General features: G+C 40.7%; 1 protein-coding gene and 1 pseudogene across 2 annotated transcripts in view; one reads left to right on the top strand and one right to left on the bottom strand.

Moving 5' to 3' along the window:
• Positions 1-18729, top strand: part of Nos1ap (nitric oxide synthase 1 adaptor protein) — a 291877-nt gene that overhangs the window by 156630 nt on the left and 116518 nt on the right. The gene's annotated exons all lie outside the window — the stretch shown is intronic.
• Positions 14839-15090, bottom strand: LOC113199632 (ATP synthase F(0) complex subunit f, mitochondrial pseudogene; annotated as a pseudogene).

Raw genomic sequence — 18729 nt, 5'->3', positions numbered from 1 at the left:
CCTCTCCTCAGTGTCCTCTCACCACCCTCTGCTGACAAGACTGGCACTGTGTCAGCTGGCAATGGAGGAATGTCTAGAGCAGCTAGCTCATCCACTAGAAATGTCATGCAAGCACATATGTGATTTCAGAATTTTGAGTAGCCACCTTCAAAAGCTCAAGAGAACCAGGAGATCCTAATTTTCTAATTGTGGTGGAATAGACACAGCATAAAATTTGCCAACTTAACCATTTTAAGTGTATAGTTCTGTAGTTGGTGAGTACCCCATCTCCAGAACTTTTTCATCTTTCAAATCTAAAACTGTATGTCCAGAGAAAAAGCCTCTCCTTTCTTTTCTCCCAGCCCCTGGCAATCACTGTTTTATTGTTTCCATGAATTTGAATGTTTTAGGTTCCTCATTTAAGTGGAATCTTACAGTATTTCTTTTTGTGACTGGCTTATTTAGCTTAGCATAGTGTCCCCAGGGTTTGTCCTTGTTGTAGCATGTGTCCGGATTTCCTCCTTTAAAGGCTGAATAATATCCTATTGTACATCTAGGACACATTTTGGGTACACATTCATCTGTCAATGGATGGGCAGTTGCTCCACCTTTTGTCAATTGTGAATAATGCCATTTGCGTGGGTATACAAATTTCTCCTTTTCTTCCTTTCTTTTTCTCTCTCTTGCCCCTCTGCCCGTTTTTTTTTTTTTTTTTTTTTTTTTTTTTTTTTTTTCTTTTTGGTTTTGGGGATGGAACTCAGGGCCTCACATGATAGCAAATGCTAATCCTCAGTCCTTTTGATTTTTGTATTTGGAGACATGTGGCATGCCCAGCTTCATTCACAGTTCTGTATGCTGCTATTTAACATAATATCAGGCTTTACCAAAATTTCTACAACTTTTTAGAACATCATCTTCAATTATTTGTGATATTCCATTACTCTAATTCTGTGACAGTTATCAGTTTATTGCCTCTCAGCTTCAATCCTCTGCTTTGCCTTGCTTTTTGATAACGGAGCTGGGTAGCTGGGTACTATACACGGCACTATCCAATACAGTGGCCACTAAGTATACACAATTATTGGGCAGTTCAAATGTGCTAGTATGAATTAAGATGTGCTGTCATGCCAGACACAGTGGCTCATGCCTGTAATCGGGAGGCTTACATAGGAGGATCACAAGTTCAAAGCCAGCTTTAGCAACTTAGTGAGCTCCTAAGCAATTAACAAGACCCTATCTCAAAACGAAAAATAATTAAAAAAAAAAAAAGGCTGGGGATGCGGCTCAGTGGTTAAGTGCCCCTGAGTTCAATCCCAGGTACCAAAAAAAAAGAAAAAGAAAAAAAAAATTGCTGTCATAAAATGCACACCAGATTTAGATATACACAGTATAAAAATTTTAGATATCTCATTAATAATTTTATGTTGATTACATAGTGAAATAATATTTCAATATGTTGGGTTAGATTTATTATTGAAATTAAAGCAACAAAAATAAAAACATAAATGGGACTATATCAAAATTAAAGTTTTCCATGCATCAAAGGACAGAGTAAAGTGAAATGCATCATACAGAATGAGAGAAAATGTTTGCAAAATCATACTCTCTGAGAAAATGTTAATATCCAGAATATTTTTACAGAATTACAGCTTAATAAAATAAATAAATACAATAAAATAAATAAGCCAATTTAAAAATGGGAAAGGGTTGGGTGTCGTGGCTCACACCTGTAATCCCAGAGACTTTAGGGGCTGAAACAGGAGGATCCCAGGTTTGAGACTAGCCTCAGCAACTTAGGGAAACCCTGTCTCAAAATAAAAAATGAAAGAGGAACAAGTATGTAATTCAGTGGTAAACTGCCCCTGGGTTCTGTCCTCAATACTGGCTAAAAGAAAAAAAAAATTGTGAATGAATAGAATATGAATCTGTGACAATACAAAACTCCAAACAGAAACTCGGGTATTGAAAAAGTTTGAAAAAACATTAACAGCAGTTAACTGTGGGAAGTGGTAGAGAGCTGTTCTGATTTCTTCTTCCTACACTTATGCATTTTCCAGTTGTCTTCAGTGAGCACACAGTTCATTCTCACGCTGTCCATTCTCTCATAGCCAAGAAGTCTCCTCTGTAACTTCAGGCAGTGGAGCTTGTTGGAGGTTCAGGCCCCGAGGACTCACGTTGGTCAAAGTTTGGGAGGAAAGTGGATGCAGGGGAAACGGAATTAACTCCACTATGATCAAGAGCCTAGGTGCAAAGCTCTTGTCATTATGAGCTTGAAAAGTCAAGACTAGGAGTCCTCAAGATAGCAGCAAACGTCATCTTTCCAGGTTTATGGGGTAAAAGATGATGGTTTATTCAGTTTCTGTTCAGAGCTGCTTGGTAATGGCTATGATTGGAATGCTAGGCATTGTTCATTTCCTTTCTTCCTCTCAGGGATCAGGGGATTAAAAGGCTGTTATTGGAATTGATTTAGTTTTCCTCTTTTATTCAGAGCATTTTATTCTCTCTGCTCTTTCATAAAAAGTAGAAGTTCTTTTCTGTTTTCTTTAGGGAAGCTGAAGATAGGAATGCTGTGAGTGATCTTCTTTGGTGGTGGTGTGTGTGTGTGTGTGTGTGTGTTTGTTGGGGAAAGGTCTGTACATAGCTGTAAGACAGCTCATTTTGTGCACTTCTCTCTCCTTCCCCTCTCTCTCTCTCTCTCTCTCTCTCTCTCTCTCTCTCTCTCTCTCTCACTGAGGATTGAACCCAGGGGTGCTCTACCATTGAGCTATGTCCCCAGTCCTTTTTATTTTTTGAGACAGGATCTTGCTGAGTTGCCCAGGCTGGTCTGGAACCTGTGATTCTCCTACATCAGCCTCCCAAGTTGTAAGGATTACAGGTCTGCACCACTGGCCTGGCTGTGGGCCTTTCTTTTGTATTTTAGTTCTGTTTACCTGCCTGTTGTCCTAGAAAGGCTGAAAGTCCTTGAGCCCAACTTTGAATCTGACATAAAAATTCTTTTAAAGCAAAAATTTATTGACTTTTATATGCACTAAACACTGTTGTACATGCTTGTCATGAATTAACTCTTGTAACTCTCATAATAACCCTATCATATAGAGGTAGGGCTGCATATGTGAGAAACTAATACATGTAACTTGGTACCTTGCTGAAGTTCACACAGAGGATGATACAAAATTCAAATTTATATAGCCTTGCCCGACAGTTTGTGCCCTTAAGAATGAAGTTGCTCATCAGAATCTGTTAGCAGATTGCTAGGCCCTGCTCCAGATATCCTGATTCAGTAGGTCTGGGACAGGACCCAGCACTAGTTTTTCAAGGTTCCCAGATATTGCTGGTCCAGGGATTATGATAACCACTAGGCTATGGATGAAAACCTCTTTTGGGATTCAGTCTTATGGCTAAACAGTACTGCTTAGTAGATCCTCCCATCCCAATGTCCACTGCTTTTATATATGTAGGTATGTATTTGTCTTTATACTGAAGATTGAACCCAGGGGTGCTTTACTGCTAAGCGACATCTCCAGTCCTTTTTATTGTTTTGAGATGGGGTCTGACTATGTTGCTCAGGCTGAACTTGAACCTTTGATCCTCTTGCCTCAGCCTCCCGAGTTGTTGGGATTACCATACCTAGCTTGTTGGCTGCTTTTACATGGCTGTGGTTGGAGGGGCTTTTAGGTGACAGTGACCCTGAGTCTCATTGCACATTGAGATCACCTCAGTCATGGGCACCTGACCATTTTTCTGGTACCCTGCAAGTATGGCACCTTTCTTTTACTTGATGGACTTCTTTTAAAGTGGCATCTTTATTGAGACATAATTTAAATACTACACAAAACTTACCCATTTGAAGTATATAATTTAGTGGTTTTTAGTATATTTTTAGTATATAGCATGTACAACAGTGTTTAGTACATAATAAAGTCAATAAATTTTTGCTTTAAAATTATTTTTATGTCAGATATTTTAGTATTTTCAAAGTTGTTCCACCATGACCACAATCAATATACCATTTCACCGTCCCAAGAAGACTCACTGTGTCCACCAGCAGCCATTTTCATTTCCCCTAACAATTCTTAGCCCTAGGCACACTTGATGAATTTATTATTATTTTTTTAATAGACATGGGCAGGTTGATTGAGGAAAGCAGATACACATTCAAGGGAAATTGTGGGATATCTCAGGGAAGAGACATTTTTGGTTGTAGTTAAGTAGGGAGGCAGGAGGATTGCAAGTTGGAGGCCAGCCTGGGCAACTTAGTGAAACTCAGTCTCAAAATAAAAAATAAAGAGGGCTGGGGATGTGGCTTAGTGGTAGCATGCCTCTGACTTTAATCCCTGGGACTTCCATGAACTGAAGATACCATCCCTGGTGCTGAGACTGGCGCTTTGCAACCTGAGCTTTCTGTGCCTTCTGGACCCTTTCCTTGGCCTCTGAACCTCTGTGGGCCAGCACTGCTGCGCATACCTGTAAAGGGGCCAAGGGAGTTGGTCAAGGCTGAACTGTCAAAGGCTCTTGCTGGTTTGTATTTCAGGCTCTTGGAGCATGGTCAACAGTGCAGAAACATGCCCCATGGGGAGATCAAAGCTTTGGTGGCTAGAGTGATGCAGTTAGTGCTCTGCTTAATTAAAACCAGGCTTAAAAAACTAAAAAATAAATAAATAAAACCAGGCTTGTGTGCCTGCCAGTGTAATTAGAGACAAAGGGGTAGGTACAAAAAAAGGTGATGGTGATTAATTCCTGGCATTTTGTCTCTGCGTCCACATAGAGCTGGTTTGCAAAGGAACACATGCCTGTCTCATCCACTCGTGACATAAGTGTATTTGTAGTCACATCCTTTTACACACATATGCATCCGTATATGTGGTCAGATCATATGTGACACCCGTCTCATTAGTTGTATGAATCAGAGAAGTATGGAATCTGAGAACTGGAAAGGACACGGAGCTCAGCAGGTCTCATCCCTTTGAGAAGAAAAATAGGACAGAGATATTCTCTGAGAATTGGTTAGGAGCACAATTGTTTTTCACGCCACTTTTCCAGTCCCAGCTTAGAGTTATGTTGTAAATGACAAGGATAGGCCAGTTATGTAAATTCTCATTCACTCATTCCACAGATGTTTATTGATCTGCCATTATCAAAGTCTTTGACTTCATTATTGAATTCCCTTTACCTGGCTTCTTTTCACATCATAGTCCAACTCCACATCCCTATGCAGGTAGCTCTCCAGCTTTTTAATGCCAACTAACAATTGTGACTACCTATCATGTTCCAGGCACTTAGTACTAACATTTTCCTCCATTATTAATTTAAAATGCTACCATAATATTATCATCTGGTAAGTGCCTGGGCCTATGTTCGGTACATTATAAATGCTATCTTATTTAAACCCAGAAAAATTTTTAGTTGACGTAATCTCTCATAACATGTCATTCATATTTTCATAGCTGAAGGACTTCCAGCTTGAACAGGTGCCCCGGGAGTTACTAGGGGACCTGACTTTCTACTCCTTTGTGTCTGTCATTAAACTACATGCTTTTCCTGAATGTTGCCCTGTTAAGCAACAAGGAGTATATTATTAGCTTTTCACTGCGGTGACTAAAACACCTAATGAGAACAATTGAGAGGAGGAAAAGTTTCTTTTGGGCTCACAGTTTCACAGGTCTCAGTCCATGGTCAGCTTACTCTAGAGTCTGCTTTGGGTCTGTGAGGTAGAGCATCATGGCAGAAGAGTGGGGCAGAGGAAAGTATAATCTGCAAGGGCATGCTACCAGTGCTGCAGCCACTTCTCACCTGCCTACAATTACCACCTAGTAATCCATTCAGATTATTAATCTAGCAGATGGGTTAATTCACTGATGAGGTTACAGCTCTCATAATCTAATCACTTCACCTCTGAACATTCCTTCATTGTGTAACATGACAGTGAACTCCAAACCTAAATAGCAAGGAGGCAGAGCAAGTCATTCTTCTAGTCCTCCGTCTCCCCTTTTCACCCTTTGCATTCTTGAAAGAAATTTCCAGCCCATTTTTTTGGATATGTATGTAGGAATGGAGTTATCTTTCTCCTCTCTTCTCCTTCCTGTCTTCATCAGGGGAATAGTCTTTATAAACTGAAACCCATAGCTCACAGGCTGCTTCACTGATTGCAGAAGAGGCTGGTGGGTTTGAGGCTTCCTTTTATCAGCCTGTTCTGCATTCAGGTGTTGCTGCCTTACTGACCTGCGTTCACCTTCCTCCTCAGGCATTGGAGGAGCCTTGTCTAGCTAAATTGCTAATTGCTTGAGAGTGAAGCCAGTGTCATCTTGATGGTAGCCTGTCCATCAGTGCCTTGGATAACCCCAGCCCTCGTGGAAGCACCATCCATGTGTTAAATTGAATGCGTCTTGGTGTCTGGTGGGGTGCCCATTTAAACCAGCACAGTTCCTACTTAGTGCTGAGGCCGGCCCATCTCTGCTGGAGCAGACTCTCAACTCTTTATAGCAGGAACTCCTGAGTTAATCAAGTGTTTTCAAGAGCTTCAGGCTGAAAGCCAAGGTCCCTCAGGTTAGACTGATGTTGAAATTTTAATTGGGTTAATTCTCATTAGAGACAAAGGCCAAAGGTTGTGCTGGTGGAATCTGATGTTTTTTAATGTTGACTTTGAACCTGTCAAGCCCTTGTTAAGCCATTTGATTATAAAATTGGAGCTAGGGAAGAAGTAAGCTTCTGGAGTTGGAGGTCAGGAGATTTAGATTTGATTTCTAGCCCTTTGCTGGCCAGTTATTCACTTTTGGGCTCTAGTCACATTCTATCTCTATGCCCATTTTGCAAAGAATTTACATGGGCACTGAGACCACCAGGAAACCATCCCTTTTTATGGTCAATGTCTGTTTTGTGATAGATGTGATGCTGGTAATATAAATTTGTTTTTCCATTACTACTACAGATTACCTGAGTCAGTCTATAAAGTAAGGTTTGTTTTGCTCACAGTTATGAGATCAGTTCTGGTGAGGGCCCTCTCTCAGCTGTATTATATCATGGCAGATGGCAATGATGGGAGCTCATGCAGGAGTCAGCAATCACATTGCAGATGGGAAGCTGGAGAAGCTGGAGGTAGGGTAGAGCAGGCTCAGACTTTTATAATGATCCTCTTCTGAGAACTACCATGGGATGGTTCTAGAACTATTTGAGTCCCCTCCAAGGGCCCAAGGACTTAACAGTAGGCCTCACCTCTTAGAAGCTGCATTGCCTTCCACTGTCACCATCCTGGGAACCAAGCCTCCAACATGTGGACTGTTGGGGTTCAAACCAAGTCCAAACCATACTCTTCAATAAGATTTAAACACTGATATGATTTTGGATTAGCTTTGATACTTCTATTGAAAATTAACACAGACTATTGAAAGTTGATTGAAAAAAGTGAGATATAAAGACGTAAACCTAACTGACTCCTTTAGAACTAAAATAATATGCAACTCAAGTGGACACAGACCATCCATTCTAATACTTTGTCAGATAGCACCTAAAGAGAGATTTTATAGGGAAAGTGTTTTGGGTACTAGGGATTGAAACCAGGGGCACTATACCACTGAGTTATATCCCCACCCCTTTTTATTTATTTTTTTTTTTATTTTGACACAGGGTGTCAGTTGCCCAAGCTGGCCTCAAACTTGTGATCCTCCTGCCTCAGCCTCCTGAGTTGCTAGAATTATAGGCATGCACACTGAGCCAGCTGCAGGGAAAGTTTTGACTGTGTATTTTGAAAATGTTAAGTGCACCTCCCACAAAATGCCAAGTGTTTTATCTGATAAAAGGAGTCTGATTCATAGAGGGGTAGGGAGCAGGAGCATGTGAGGAATAGACGAACTCCAGACAGGGTGGAGGGGCAGGAGGGGAAGGGAGGGGGCAAGGGGTTAGAAATGATGGTGGGATGTGATGAACATATCCAAAGTACATGTATGAAGACATGAATTGGTGTGAATATATACAACCAGAGATTTGAAAAAAATTGTGCTCTTTGTGTGTAATATTAATTGTAATGTATTTTGCTGTCATATATACAAAAATCAATAAAAAAGAAAGTAAATATGTTAAGTGGTTTTTAGGAAAGTGATAAGGAAAACAAACATTATGAGCCCAAATAAATAAATGCATGTTTTGTCAGCTTCCTTTTAAAGTGACAAAATATCTGAGAAAAACAGCTCAGTCTCCTAAGGTTTCAGAATTCAGCCTGTTGTCAGCTGACTCCACTGTTTTGGGATCTGGGCAAGAAAGAGAGAGAGCAAGGAAAGGAGAGGAAAGGTCTGGGGATAAGATGAACACTTCCAGGGCTATTCCCTACCTTTTATAGCTTTTACCCCCTCACAGTAGTCCATTCCGTTCAATCATGAACCCATTTTCCAAAAGCCCCACCTTTGAGCAAAGCTGTATTGGAGACCAAGCCTTCAACATGAGCCTTTGGGGAACATGGCAGATCCAAACTATAGCACAGTATTTCATTTTCAAAGTTTCCTCTTCTTTCAAGTAGAAATAATAACAATGTACTGTGTTGTTAAAAAAAAATTAAGTGCACTCTACAAATAAAAACTTTTGTTACTTTTCAATAGAAATGTGAGTCCTTTTCAGAAAGCGTGAGAAATAGGTTAAGTCCTTTGCTGCCTCTGAGGATGAAGTGAGAGGAAATGTGAGGACACTTCACATTGTCAGGCACTTCTAGGTTCAGTGCAGTGTTGCTATATCCATATTTATGGTTGGGCCTGGTCTGAAAGAAGTATATTGCATTGCATATGCAGGCATACTTTAAATTTGACTTTGTTGCCCTGCCCCCAGGACTGGAGAGGGAACTTAGGGAACTTGGGCATTCTAAGCAAGTGCTCTACCATTGAGCTACACCCCCAGGCCTATGCTGTGGTTTTTAATGAAGGTGTCATTTACAGTATGCTACAGTGCACTAATCTGACGGTTCTGCTTTAGTTGTGCTCTCTGTAATGTGTGCTTGAGTAAGAATAGATGCTGGGGGAGAGTGAGGAGGATGGATATGGGAGTTAGGGAAAGGTGCCTTTTTTTTGGATGGATGGAGCCCTGTGCCAGGATGCATGGCTTGGAGAGGGGTTCAGCCTCTACTTATCCCTCTACTGTGTGCCTTTGTGTGGGTCCCTGTGCCATGTTCCACACTGTCCCCAGTTGTAGATGGCATTCACAGTGAAGGGTAAAAGGCTTGAAGGACTTAATCAGGGAAGAAGCTCTTTCAAGTGACCTTCATTTAACTTTCTAATTTGTCTTCATTCCTTTTTCAAACATATTAATGCTTATGAATGCTACATGTTCATGTTCCTGTTGTCTTACATGTCCCTAGAATGCTACTCCTTTCATTTAGGTTGAGTGTATACCAAGAGTTAATTGTCTGAGTTCCTAAGTCTGCTTGCATTAGTTAAATTTCTTACTGTAATTGAGTAATTATTATATATGAGTGAAATATGTGTGCAAAACATAGCTAACTTTCATTGAGCACTTAGTATGTGTGAGGCTTTCTTCACATTTAATCCCCTGTAATTGATGTGTTTAAAAAACTAAATAAACATTTGGAATAAAATTGATAAAAGTGAGTTGCTCATCCCAGTGATGCAAGGTTGGTTCAACATATGGAAATCAATAAATGTAATTCATCACATCAGTAGACTTAAAGAATCATATGATCATCTCAATAGATGCAGAAAAATCATTTAATAAAATACAGCACACCTTTATGTTCAAAACATTAGGAAAAACTAGGGATAACAGGAACATATCTCAACATTGTAAAAGCTATCTATGCTAAACCCCAGGCCAACATCATTCTAAATGGAGAAAAATTGAAAGCATTTCCTCTAAAAACTGGAACAAGACAGGGATGCCCTCTTTTACCACTTCTATTTCACATAGTTCTTGAAACACTGGCCAGGGCAATTAGACAGATGAAAGAAATTAAAGGGATACCGATAGGAAACGAGGAACTGAATTTAGCACTATTTGCCAACAATATGATTGTATACCTAGAAGACCTAAAAAATTCCACCAGAAAATTTCTAGAACAGTATTTCAATGAATTCAGCAAAATAGCAGGATATAAAATCAGTACCCATAAAGCAAAGGCATTTCTGTATGTCAGTGACAAATCCTCTGAAAGGGAAATGAGGAAAACTACTCCATTTACAATAGCCTCAAAAAAAAAAAAATCTTGGGAATCAACTTAATGAAAGAGGTGAAAGACCTCTAAAATGATAACCACAGAATTCTAAAGAAGGAAATTAAAGAAGACCTTAGAAGATGGAAGGATCTACCTTGTTCTTGGATAGGCAGAATTAATATTGTCAAAATGATTGTACTACCAAAAGCATTACACAGATTTAATGCGATTCCAATCAAAATCCCAATGATATTCCACATAGAAATAGAAAAAGCAGTCATGATATTCATCAGGAAAAATAAGAGACCCAGAATAGCTAAAGCAATCCTGAGCAAGAAGAGTGAAGCAGGTGGCATCACTATACCAGACCTTTAACTATACTACAGAATAATAGTAACAAAAACAGCATGGTATTGGCACCAAAATAGGCTTGTAGACCAGTGGTACAAAATAGGGGACAAAGAGACAAACCCACATGATTACAGTTATATTAGACAAAGGCACCAAAAATATACATTGGAGAAGAGTTAGCCTCTTCAACAAATGGTGCTAGGAAAACTGGAAATCCATATGCAACAAAATGAAATTACACCCCTATCTCTCACCATGCACAAAACTCAACTCAAAGTGGATCAAGGACCTAGGAATTAAACCGGAGACCCAGCACCTGATAGAAGAAAAAGTAGGCCCAAATCTCTATTATGTTGGATTAGGCCCTGACTTCCTTAATAAGACTCCTATAGCATAAGATTTAAAATCAAGAATTAATAAATGGGATGGATTCAAAGTAAAAAGCTTCTTCTCAGCAAAAGAAACAATCAGTGAGGTGAACAGAGAGCCTACAGAATGGGAGCAGATTTTTACCACACACACATCAGATAGAGCACTAATCTCTAAGATGTATAAAGAACTCAAAAATCTTAACATCAAAAAGACAAATAACCCAATCAATCAATCAATCAGCCAAGGAACTGAACAGACATTTCTCAGATATATAATCAATCAACAAATATATGAAAAAAAGTTCAACATCTCTAGCAATTAGAGAAATGCAAATCAAAACTACCATAAGATTTCATCTCACTCCAAACAGAAGAATACAAACAACAATAAGTGTTGGCGGAGGATGTGGGGAAAAAGACACACTCATACATTGCTAGTGGGACTGCAGATTGGTGCAGCCAATCTGGAAAGCAGTGTGGAGATTCCTTGGAAAACTGGGAATGGAACCACCATTTGACCCAGCTATTCCTCTCCTCGGTCTATCTCCAAAGGACTTAAAAACAGCCTCCTACAGGGACACAGCCACATCAGTGTTTATAGCAGCACAATTCACAATAGCTAAACTATGGAACTAACGTAGATGCCCTTCAATAGATGAGTGTATAAAGAAAATGTAGTATATATACAAAATGGAATATTACTCAGCAATAAAAGAGAATAAAATCATGGCATTTGCAGGTAAAAAGGATGGAGTTGGAGGATATAATGCTAAGTGAAGTAAGCCATTCCCAAGAAACCAAATGCTGAATGTTTTCTCTGATATAATGATGCTGATTTATAATAGGGTTAGGAGGGGGAACATGGGAAGATTAGACAAACTCTAGCTGGGGCAAAGGGGAGGGAAAGGGAGGGAGTATGGAGATAGGAAAGACAGTGGAATGAGATTATCCTAACATGTATGAAGGGGCTGGGGATGTGGCTCAAGCCGTAGCGCACTCGCCTGGCATGTGCAGGGCACTGGGTTCAATACTCAGCACCACATAAAAATAAAATAAAGATGTTGTGTCCACCGAAAACTAAAAAATAAATATTAAAAAATTCTCTCTCTAAAAAAAAAGTACACGTATGAAGACACAAATGGTGTGACTCTACATTGTGTACAACCAGAGATATAAAAAATTGTGCTTTATATGTGTAATGTGAATTGTAATGCTTTTTCCTGTCATATATAACAAATTAGAATAAATTAAAAAATAAAAATAAATCAAAAAAATTTTTTAAAGTGAGTTGCTACAAAAAAGTCACCAGTGAATTAGGCATGAAGAAGAAGATAACAATAAAAATGTTAGAGGAAAACTGAAAACTATAGAAGTGTCCTGCATCCGTGTTACTTAGCCAGATGTCTTTTAGTCTTAATCTACTTGGACGAAAGCAAAACTAGAAATTAGAGATAATATGTTATTTATGCAAGAAAGACTTTAGGAAGTTCATCTTCGGACCTCTACCTAGAGGAAAGGCCTTCAATCTGTGAGTAAACATATATGTTTATATGTTTTATCTTAAAATGTTTAGGGTATGCACATATCATTTTCTATGAGTCTTTGCATTCAGATATTTTGACTAAAATGGCCAACTTTTACTGGTTATGATTACAAAGTTTTTTACTGTAAGAATATTACTGAAGCCAAATTAGATGTGAGCCCCCAGATGGCATCTGCTGATACAGGCAGGTGCTCGTGGGTGAGCTGATGAGGCTTATCTGAAACAAGTGTTTGTAAGGTAACTGTTGTTTCGTTTCGCTTTTGGTACTGGGGGTTGAACCCAGGAGCACTTTACCACTGATACCACTGAGCTACATCCCCAGTAATTTTTTAAACTTATTTTTAATTTTGAGACAATCTCTCACTAAGTTTCCCAGACTGGTCTCAAATTTTTGATTCTCCTGTCTTAGTCTCCCAAATCACTGGAATTACAAGCGTGAGCCACCACACCCAGCTTAAAGTAACTCTCATAATCTCAGATCATATTATCTTATTGCAAGTTTCTTTTTCCAGTTATTTGATTGGATTGAACTCTGTGTGTGTGTGTGTGTGTGTGTGTGTGTGTGTGTGTGTATGTTACTGGGGATTAAATCCAGGGTGCCTTACCACTTAGTTATATCCCCAACTCTTTTTTTTGAGAAAGGTTCTCCTATATTTCCCAGATTGTCCTCAAATTTGTTATCTTCCTGCCTCAGTCTCCCGAGTCACTGGAATTATAAAATTATAAAATCCAGTGTACCAGGCTGGACTGGATTTTAACATCATATATTCCTAAAATTCAACTTTGTAGCTCAATTTTGAGTAAAGTAAAATTTGATATAATAATTCCACTCTTTGGTTCCTTTCCCTGAAGGGATTTCTTTATTGTTCCTATGGCCTGAATCTCTGAAAATGGTAAGTTTGTACATATAGGTGTGTGCACACTCAACCACATAGGTAAACCACATGTTTATATTCAGTAAGCCAATTTTCAGTGAGGCTGCTATCTGAAAATTGTGTTGAGTCATAAGGACCCAAGAAAATACATGATGAGATCATTGTCCCCAAGAAACTTGGGATGTACCCAGAGGAGTCATATCACTACCTAAGACAAATGGGCTAACTGATGCCGTGATGAAGGACCAAGGCAACAGGAGAGCATCCCAACAGGAAAAGCAGCCCAGAAGTAGGGAGGTGATGTAGAGGAATTATACAACTCAATAGTAATAGCATTATTTACTTTTAAATTGCTTTTATTTGTGTTTGTCTGATTTGATTCTCAAAGTCATTCCAAAAAGCTAGGTACGGTGGTGCACATCTGTAACCCCAGGTTCGTGGGTGGTTTGAGGCAGGAAGATTGCAAGTTTGAGCTAGCTTTGGCCATTTACTGAGTTCCTGTCTCAAAATAAAAAAATAAAAATGGCTGGGGATGTGGCTCAGTGGTAGAGCACCCTTTGGGTTCTACACCCAGGGTTCAATCCCAGTACCAAATAGAAAAAAATTCTTGGAAGTAGAAAGGGCTCTATATTATTACCAGCTAACACTGAGGACACAAATGTAGAGAGAGGTGATTTGTCCAGTAATATGGAGCCAAAGCTCCGACCAGCCTGCCTGGTATTCAGATTGGTGCCGCTCCCACCACCATACAGCTTTGCATCTTCCTTGCGCATACACCCACCTAACACCCTAGACACACTAATTGAAACCCATGCCTTAACTGCCCAGGTGAGGCTGCCATATTGTTTTATTGTCCCTCCTTTTTAGTAAGCCAGAGCTATTGCCAGTTTCCTTAAATACAGAGATCACACTAACTTCCTGATTGGCCCAAGTTCTGCAGTGGGTTTGTGTTGAGGCATGGGGCTCAGGGTTCCTGTCTCTGGCCATATGGGCAGTGCCTAGGTGCAGTCCTCGCATCCAGCACTTTCTGAATTGTTCCAGGAAATATTTTAGGCTTGTACATTCTGGCCAGGCCTGGGCAAGCTCACCTGGGCCCTAGAATAGCCATTCACTAGGTTGAGTTGCAATTGCAGAGGTACCATTAGCCACCTGGATGAGGGACCTTATAGCACTGCATGCTTCCCAGTGGAGTCCAAATTACACTGTTACTGTGAATGAAGGGTCTGGAAACCACCATCTGTGTTCCCTCCACTGAAGACAAAATCCATAAATGTGTGGGTAATAATAAAAGGTCAACATGTTGTTTAGTGCCTTTGTGTCTCAACTAGAATACTGTGGAAGATACAAGCAATCTTAAAGAAAGAATATAAGAATATAATATTATATGGTCCTCCTCCATGGTCCATTCATGTATTCAACAATTATTATTATTTTACCCTTTTATTGGGTGTTAATACTCAGGATGTGAAAGAGTTCTGTGATGAGGTCATGATTTCAGTTCTTCATAGGGGAGGCAGTCCCAATCAGGAGTGCATAGTATGTTCTCCACATGGCCCCTCTTCAATGGTACTTGTGTCACTGCGTGTGCTTGAAGTTCTTGTAAGAAAGGCAGTGGCTGAAAAGCATGTATGCTCCCAGCACCATGTTGAATCCCGCAATGCTCCCCTTCTCCCCGTTGATGTAATTGTTGTAGTACCGGTAGTAACCTCTCTGAAATGCTTCCACAGTGTCCTTAGGGGTGAAATCCCACATCAGTATCCAGCTTGGAAGCTCCCCTAATTTGACATCCATGAGTTTCTTCTCTTTCATTAGTATGACTGATGCCATCTTGGAGTCCTGGTGTCCGCTGAGCCAGGCTGTGCCTCAGCGATTATTATTTATTGAGCACTTATTAAGTTCTGGGTAGTATACAAAGTACTGGAGATTTGGTTTATAGCATTGTGGCCTTGCCCTGGCAGAGTTTAGAGTCGACTGAAATGGTATAGATAAGAAAAGGAAGTATCACAGAGAAATATGATAAATGTGATGGATGCACACTAGAAGCAGAGCAGGGTGCACAGCAATGCAGTGTGGCTGCAAAAGGGCTCTTGGCTAAAGGGACAAGTACAGGCTCGTACTCTTTTCTTCAAGACATGTACTACCTGGAGGAAGGGGAACCTTTTTGAAACCCACAGCAAGGCCCACAGGGACCAGCAGTGACCCCAATTCAAAAGATACTCTATGTAGATTTAGGGTGGAAGGGAAGGCTTCTTGGGAAGAAAATCTGAACTGAGACTTGAGGAATGACTTGAACTAGCCACACAAGGGAGTTGAGGAGAGGTGGGAAAGAACGTTCCAAGAAGAATCATAATCGCCAGCACTGGAGATAGTCTTTAGCATATGCCAGGCACTGAGTGGGCTGCTCTAAAAGATTGACCCTTTCCAGAGGAAGTTGCATTTGGAAAAGCATGGGAGCACAAGGCACTTTGGGGGAGAGAGTGGAGTTCAGAGGGCAGAAAGGTCTATGAAGGCTGCAGTGATGATAACAGCTAATTATACTAGCTTCCTACTTGTGTGTGCTGGGCTTGGCAACTCTGGCCATTTGGTACATATTGAGTCAGTTTATCCTCATGACTCTGTGAGGTGTACTATTGCCCTCCCACACACACCTGTTCATGGTACTGGGGATTGAACCCAGGGGCACTCTACCACTGAGCTACATAACCCAGCCATTTTTACTTTTTTTACTTTATTTTGAGGCAGGGTCTCACTAAGTTATGGAGGCTGCCTTAAATTTGTGATCTTCCTGCCTCCTCTCAAAAAATTGATCTAGAAGTTTCCTTACTCTAGAAATTCATTTATTCTTTTATTCCTTTATTCATCCTGCATCTGTTTATTAAGCACCCACTATGTACCAGACACTCAGCTAGGATTGAGAGAGTAGTGAACACAGTTCCTGATTTCAACTGGATGGAAATTTTAAGACAATCAAACAGGTCAGCTGAGGGTTTTAGAATATGTCTGCAAATTATTTGACAGCCCAGTCTCATTGAGAAGTGGAGTCTGTGACTATTCTCCTTGAATTCTGGGCTGCCCTTCATGATTCACTTAAACAACAGAATGTAATAGATGTATCTGACTTCTGAGACTGGGTCCAAGAAATGGCCAGGCCAACTACCGCTCACTCTGAGGGATACTAGCTGCCAAGTCAGAAGCAGACTAGTTTGATAGAGCCGTGCTGGAGAGGCCACGTGTGGGCACTCTGGCGACACCTCCAGCTGGGCTCCCAGTTGACAGCCAGCATATCTGCCAGCGTGTGAGTGAGCCATCTTGGCTGTCCAGCCTAGTGAAGCCCTCAGATGACTGCAGTCCTGGCCAACATCCTTCTGTGACTGTCTGCATGACAAACCTCGACATGAACTAACTGCCCAGCCAACCCTCTCTGCATTCCTCACCCACAAAAGCATGAGCAAAAGAAAATGGTGGTTAGACTGCAGATGTAATTTGTTATATAGAAATAGTATCTATAATCATCAACTTCCAAGAATTGATGGGAGCAGTGGCTCAGATGACCCAGTGGAGAAAGGGCTCAAATCAGGACAAAAGAAATTACCTACATCTTCCAGTTCAGTCGTGAGCATAAAACCTCCAGCTGCCTCCCAGCTTTTATTGCTAATTAGTCTTTGGGAAGTAGGGGGCAGGCAAAAACAGAAGAGAGGAAGTTAAATGAGCATTCTTTAATAAAGAGGAATTTATTTTGCATGTTGCTTTGGGTTTGGCATCCCCCCTAGTACACCGACATACAACCCCCTCCACCACAGCAGGCAAAGCAGGAGCCTGATTAAATAAGGATCGTCACTGTGGAAGCCTACTGTTCTCAGTCTTTAATCTGGTAATAAACAGTACTCTCTGCTTTGAGCCTGACATCTTGATTAGTTCAACTGTTTGCAAGAGTCTGCAGTGGTTTTGCTTCAGAGGGTCAGGTAAGGGTTACTGTGGCAGACAGGCCCCATGGAGGTAAGAGGGGTAAGGCTGTAACTGGAAAATACAGGCAAGCTCCTCAGGGTCCTGCCTTATATACACTGGTTAGTGGAGAGGGAGGAGAAGCGAATGAGGCAGGCGAAGGTGAGGAGCAGTGGGATCCAGCATAGGAACATATATCCTTTCAGAGACCAAGATATTCACTTTTTTTTTTTTTTTTGGTGGTACTGGGGATTGAACCCATAGGTGCTCTGACACTGAGCTACACCCCCCGCCATTTTTCTTATTTATTTTGGGACAGGATCTCCCTAAGCTGCCAAGGCTGACTGACCTTGAACTTTCTGTCCTCCTGCCTCAGCCTTGCTCCCTAGGAGCTGGCCTTAGCCCCTGCTCTTAACCCACCTACTAAAGCAGAAAGTCATGTGCTTTCATCAGGACTATGTAGAAGCAGCTCTTGGGATTGCTTCTGAGAGGCAAGTAAGTATTCTTTCTTAATTAATGTTTCTAATTTTTAGTCAGTTTGAAATTAAAGAACTTTACCCATGAGCTATCCAAAATTTAGCTGTCCGTTCTTGCAGAGACCCAGAGGAACAATTTTCAACCTCATTTAACCTGCAGAATAGCTGTTATAAGAATTGGTGAAGGATCCCCTTACCACCCCAGGGTGCATGAGTGACAGAAACTTGATTAGGATTCAGGGCTTGTTTTGCCTGGGTCTGCAGCAAGATCTGTTGTTTGATTGAGGTGAGTCCCAGGGCCCTGCTATGAGGCGACTTTCCTCCTATCACAGCTCTATCTAATTTTCAGACACTTTATCATTGGCAGGGTCTTGCTTTTAAGTTGGAGACTGGCTCTGCCAGGTGAATTGGCCATGAAGGTGTTTTTACCAGCCCTGCTGTGAAATTCAGATTTGTTCTTTATGTCGTATTTGTATCACTGAAGTTGAGCTAGTGTGGGTGGAATGGTGGACAGAGGGGGAGTCTGATTGGTGGGACAGGGTCTATTTAGGGAATACCTGGATCCCAAGACTGCTGGGCAGGTTCTAGAAGCTTGTCTTTACTCTCTGGAGGCAAGGTCACTACTGAGATCAGCATTTGGTTTCCACTCTTCCCTGTGGGACATTCTCATAGTCTACTCCTTTGGCACATCCTTTGTCACCATCTTGTTAAACTCCTTAAGCATGGAATGCAGGGATATTTTCATGACTGCTGTAAGCTCTATGTGGTTTTGAATAAATAATCATAGGATTACATTTTCTTACTACTGGAGGAGAATTTAGAGATAATTTAGGTTAGCCCCTTGTATTATACAGATGAGGAATGTGGTATTTTAAGAGATTAAGTGCTTTGTCTGAGGTTACACAACATGTTGGTTGACAGAGGTGGGGAGAGAACTCAGAGTTCCTGGCTCTCTATTCAGTATGATTTCTATTGCACCTTATTTCTGTTGCCATATAAAAAAAAATCTATTAATAAATGTAAAACAGAATTTCCAGATAATTCTTTT

Source organism: Urocitellus parryii, chromosome 11, assembly GCF_045843805.1.
Source record: "Urocitellus parryii isolate mUroPar1 chromosome 11, mUroPar1.hap1, whole genome shotgun sequence".
Taxonomy (NCBI): domain Eukaryota; kingdom Metazoa; phylum Chordata; class Mammalia; order Rodentia; family Sciuridae; genus Urocitellus; species Urocitellus parryii.
Note: the sequence above shows the minus strand (reverse complement) of the source record. Positions and strands in the feature narration are given on the sequence as shown.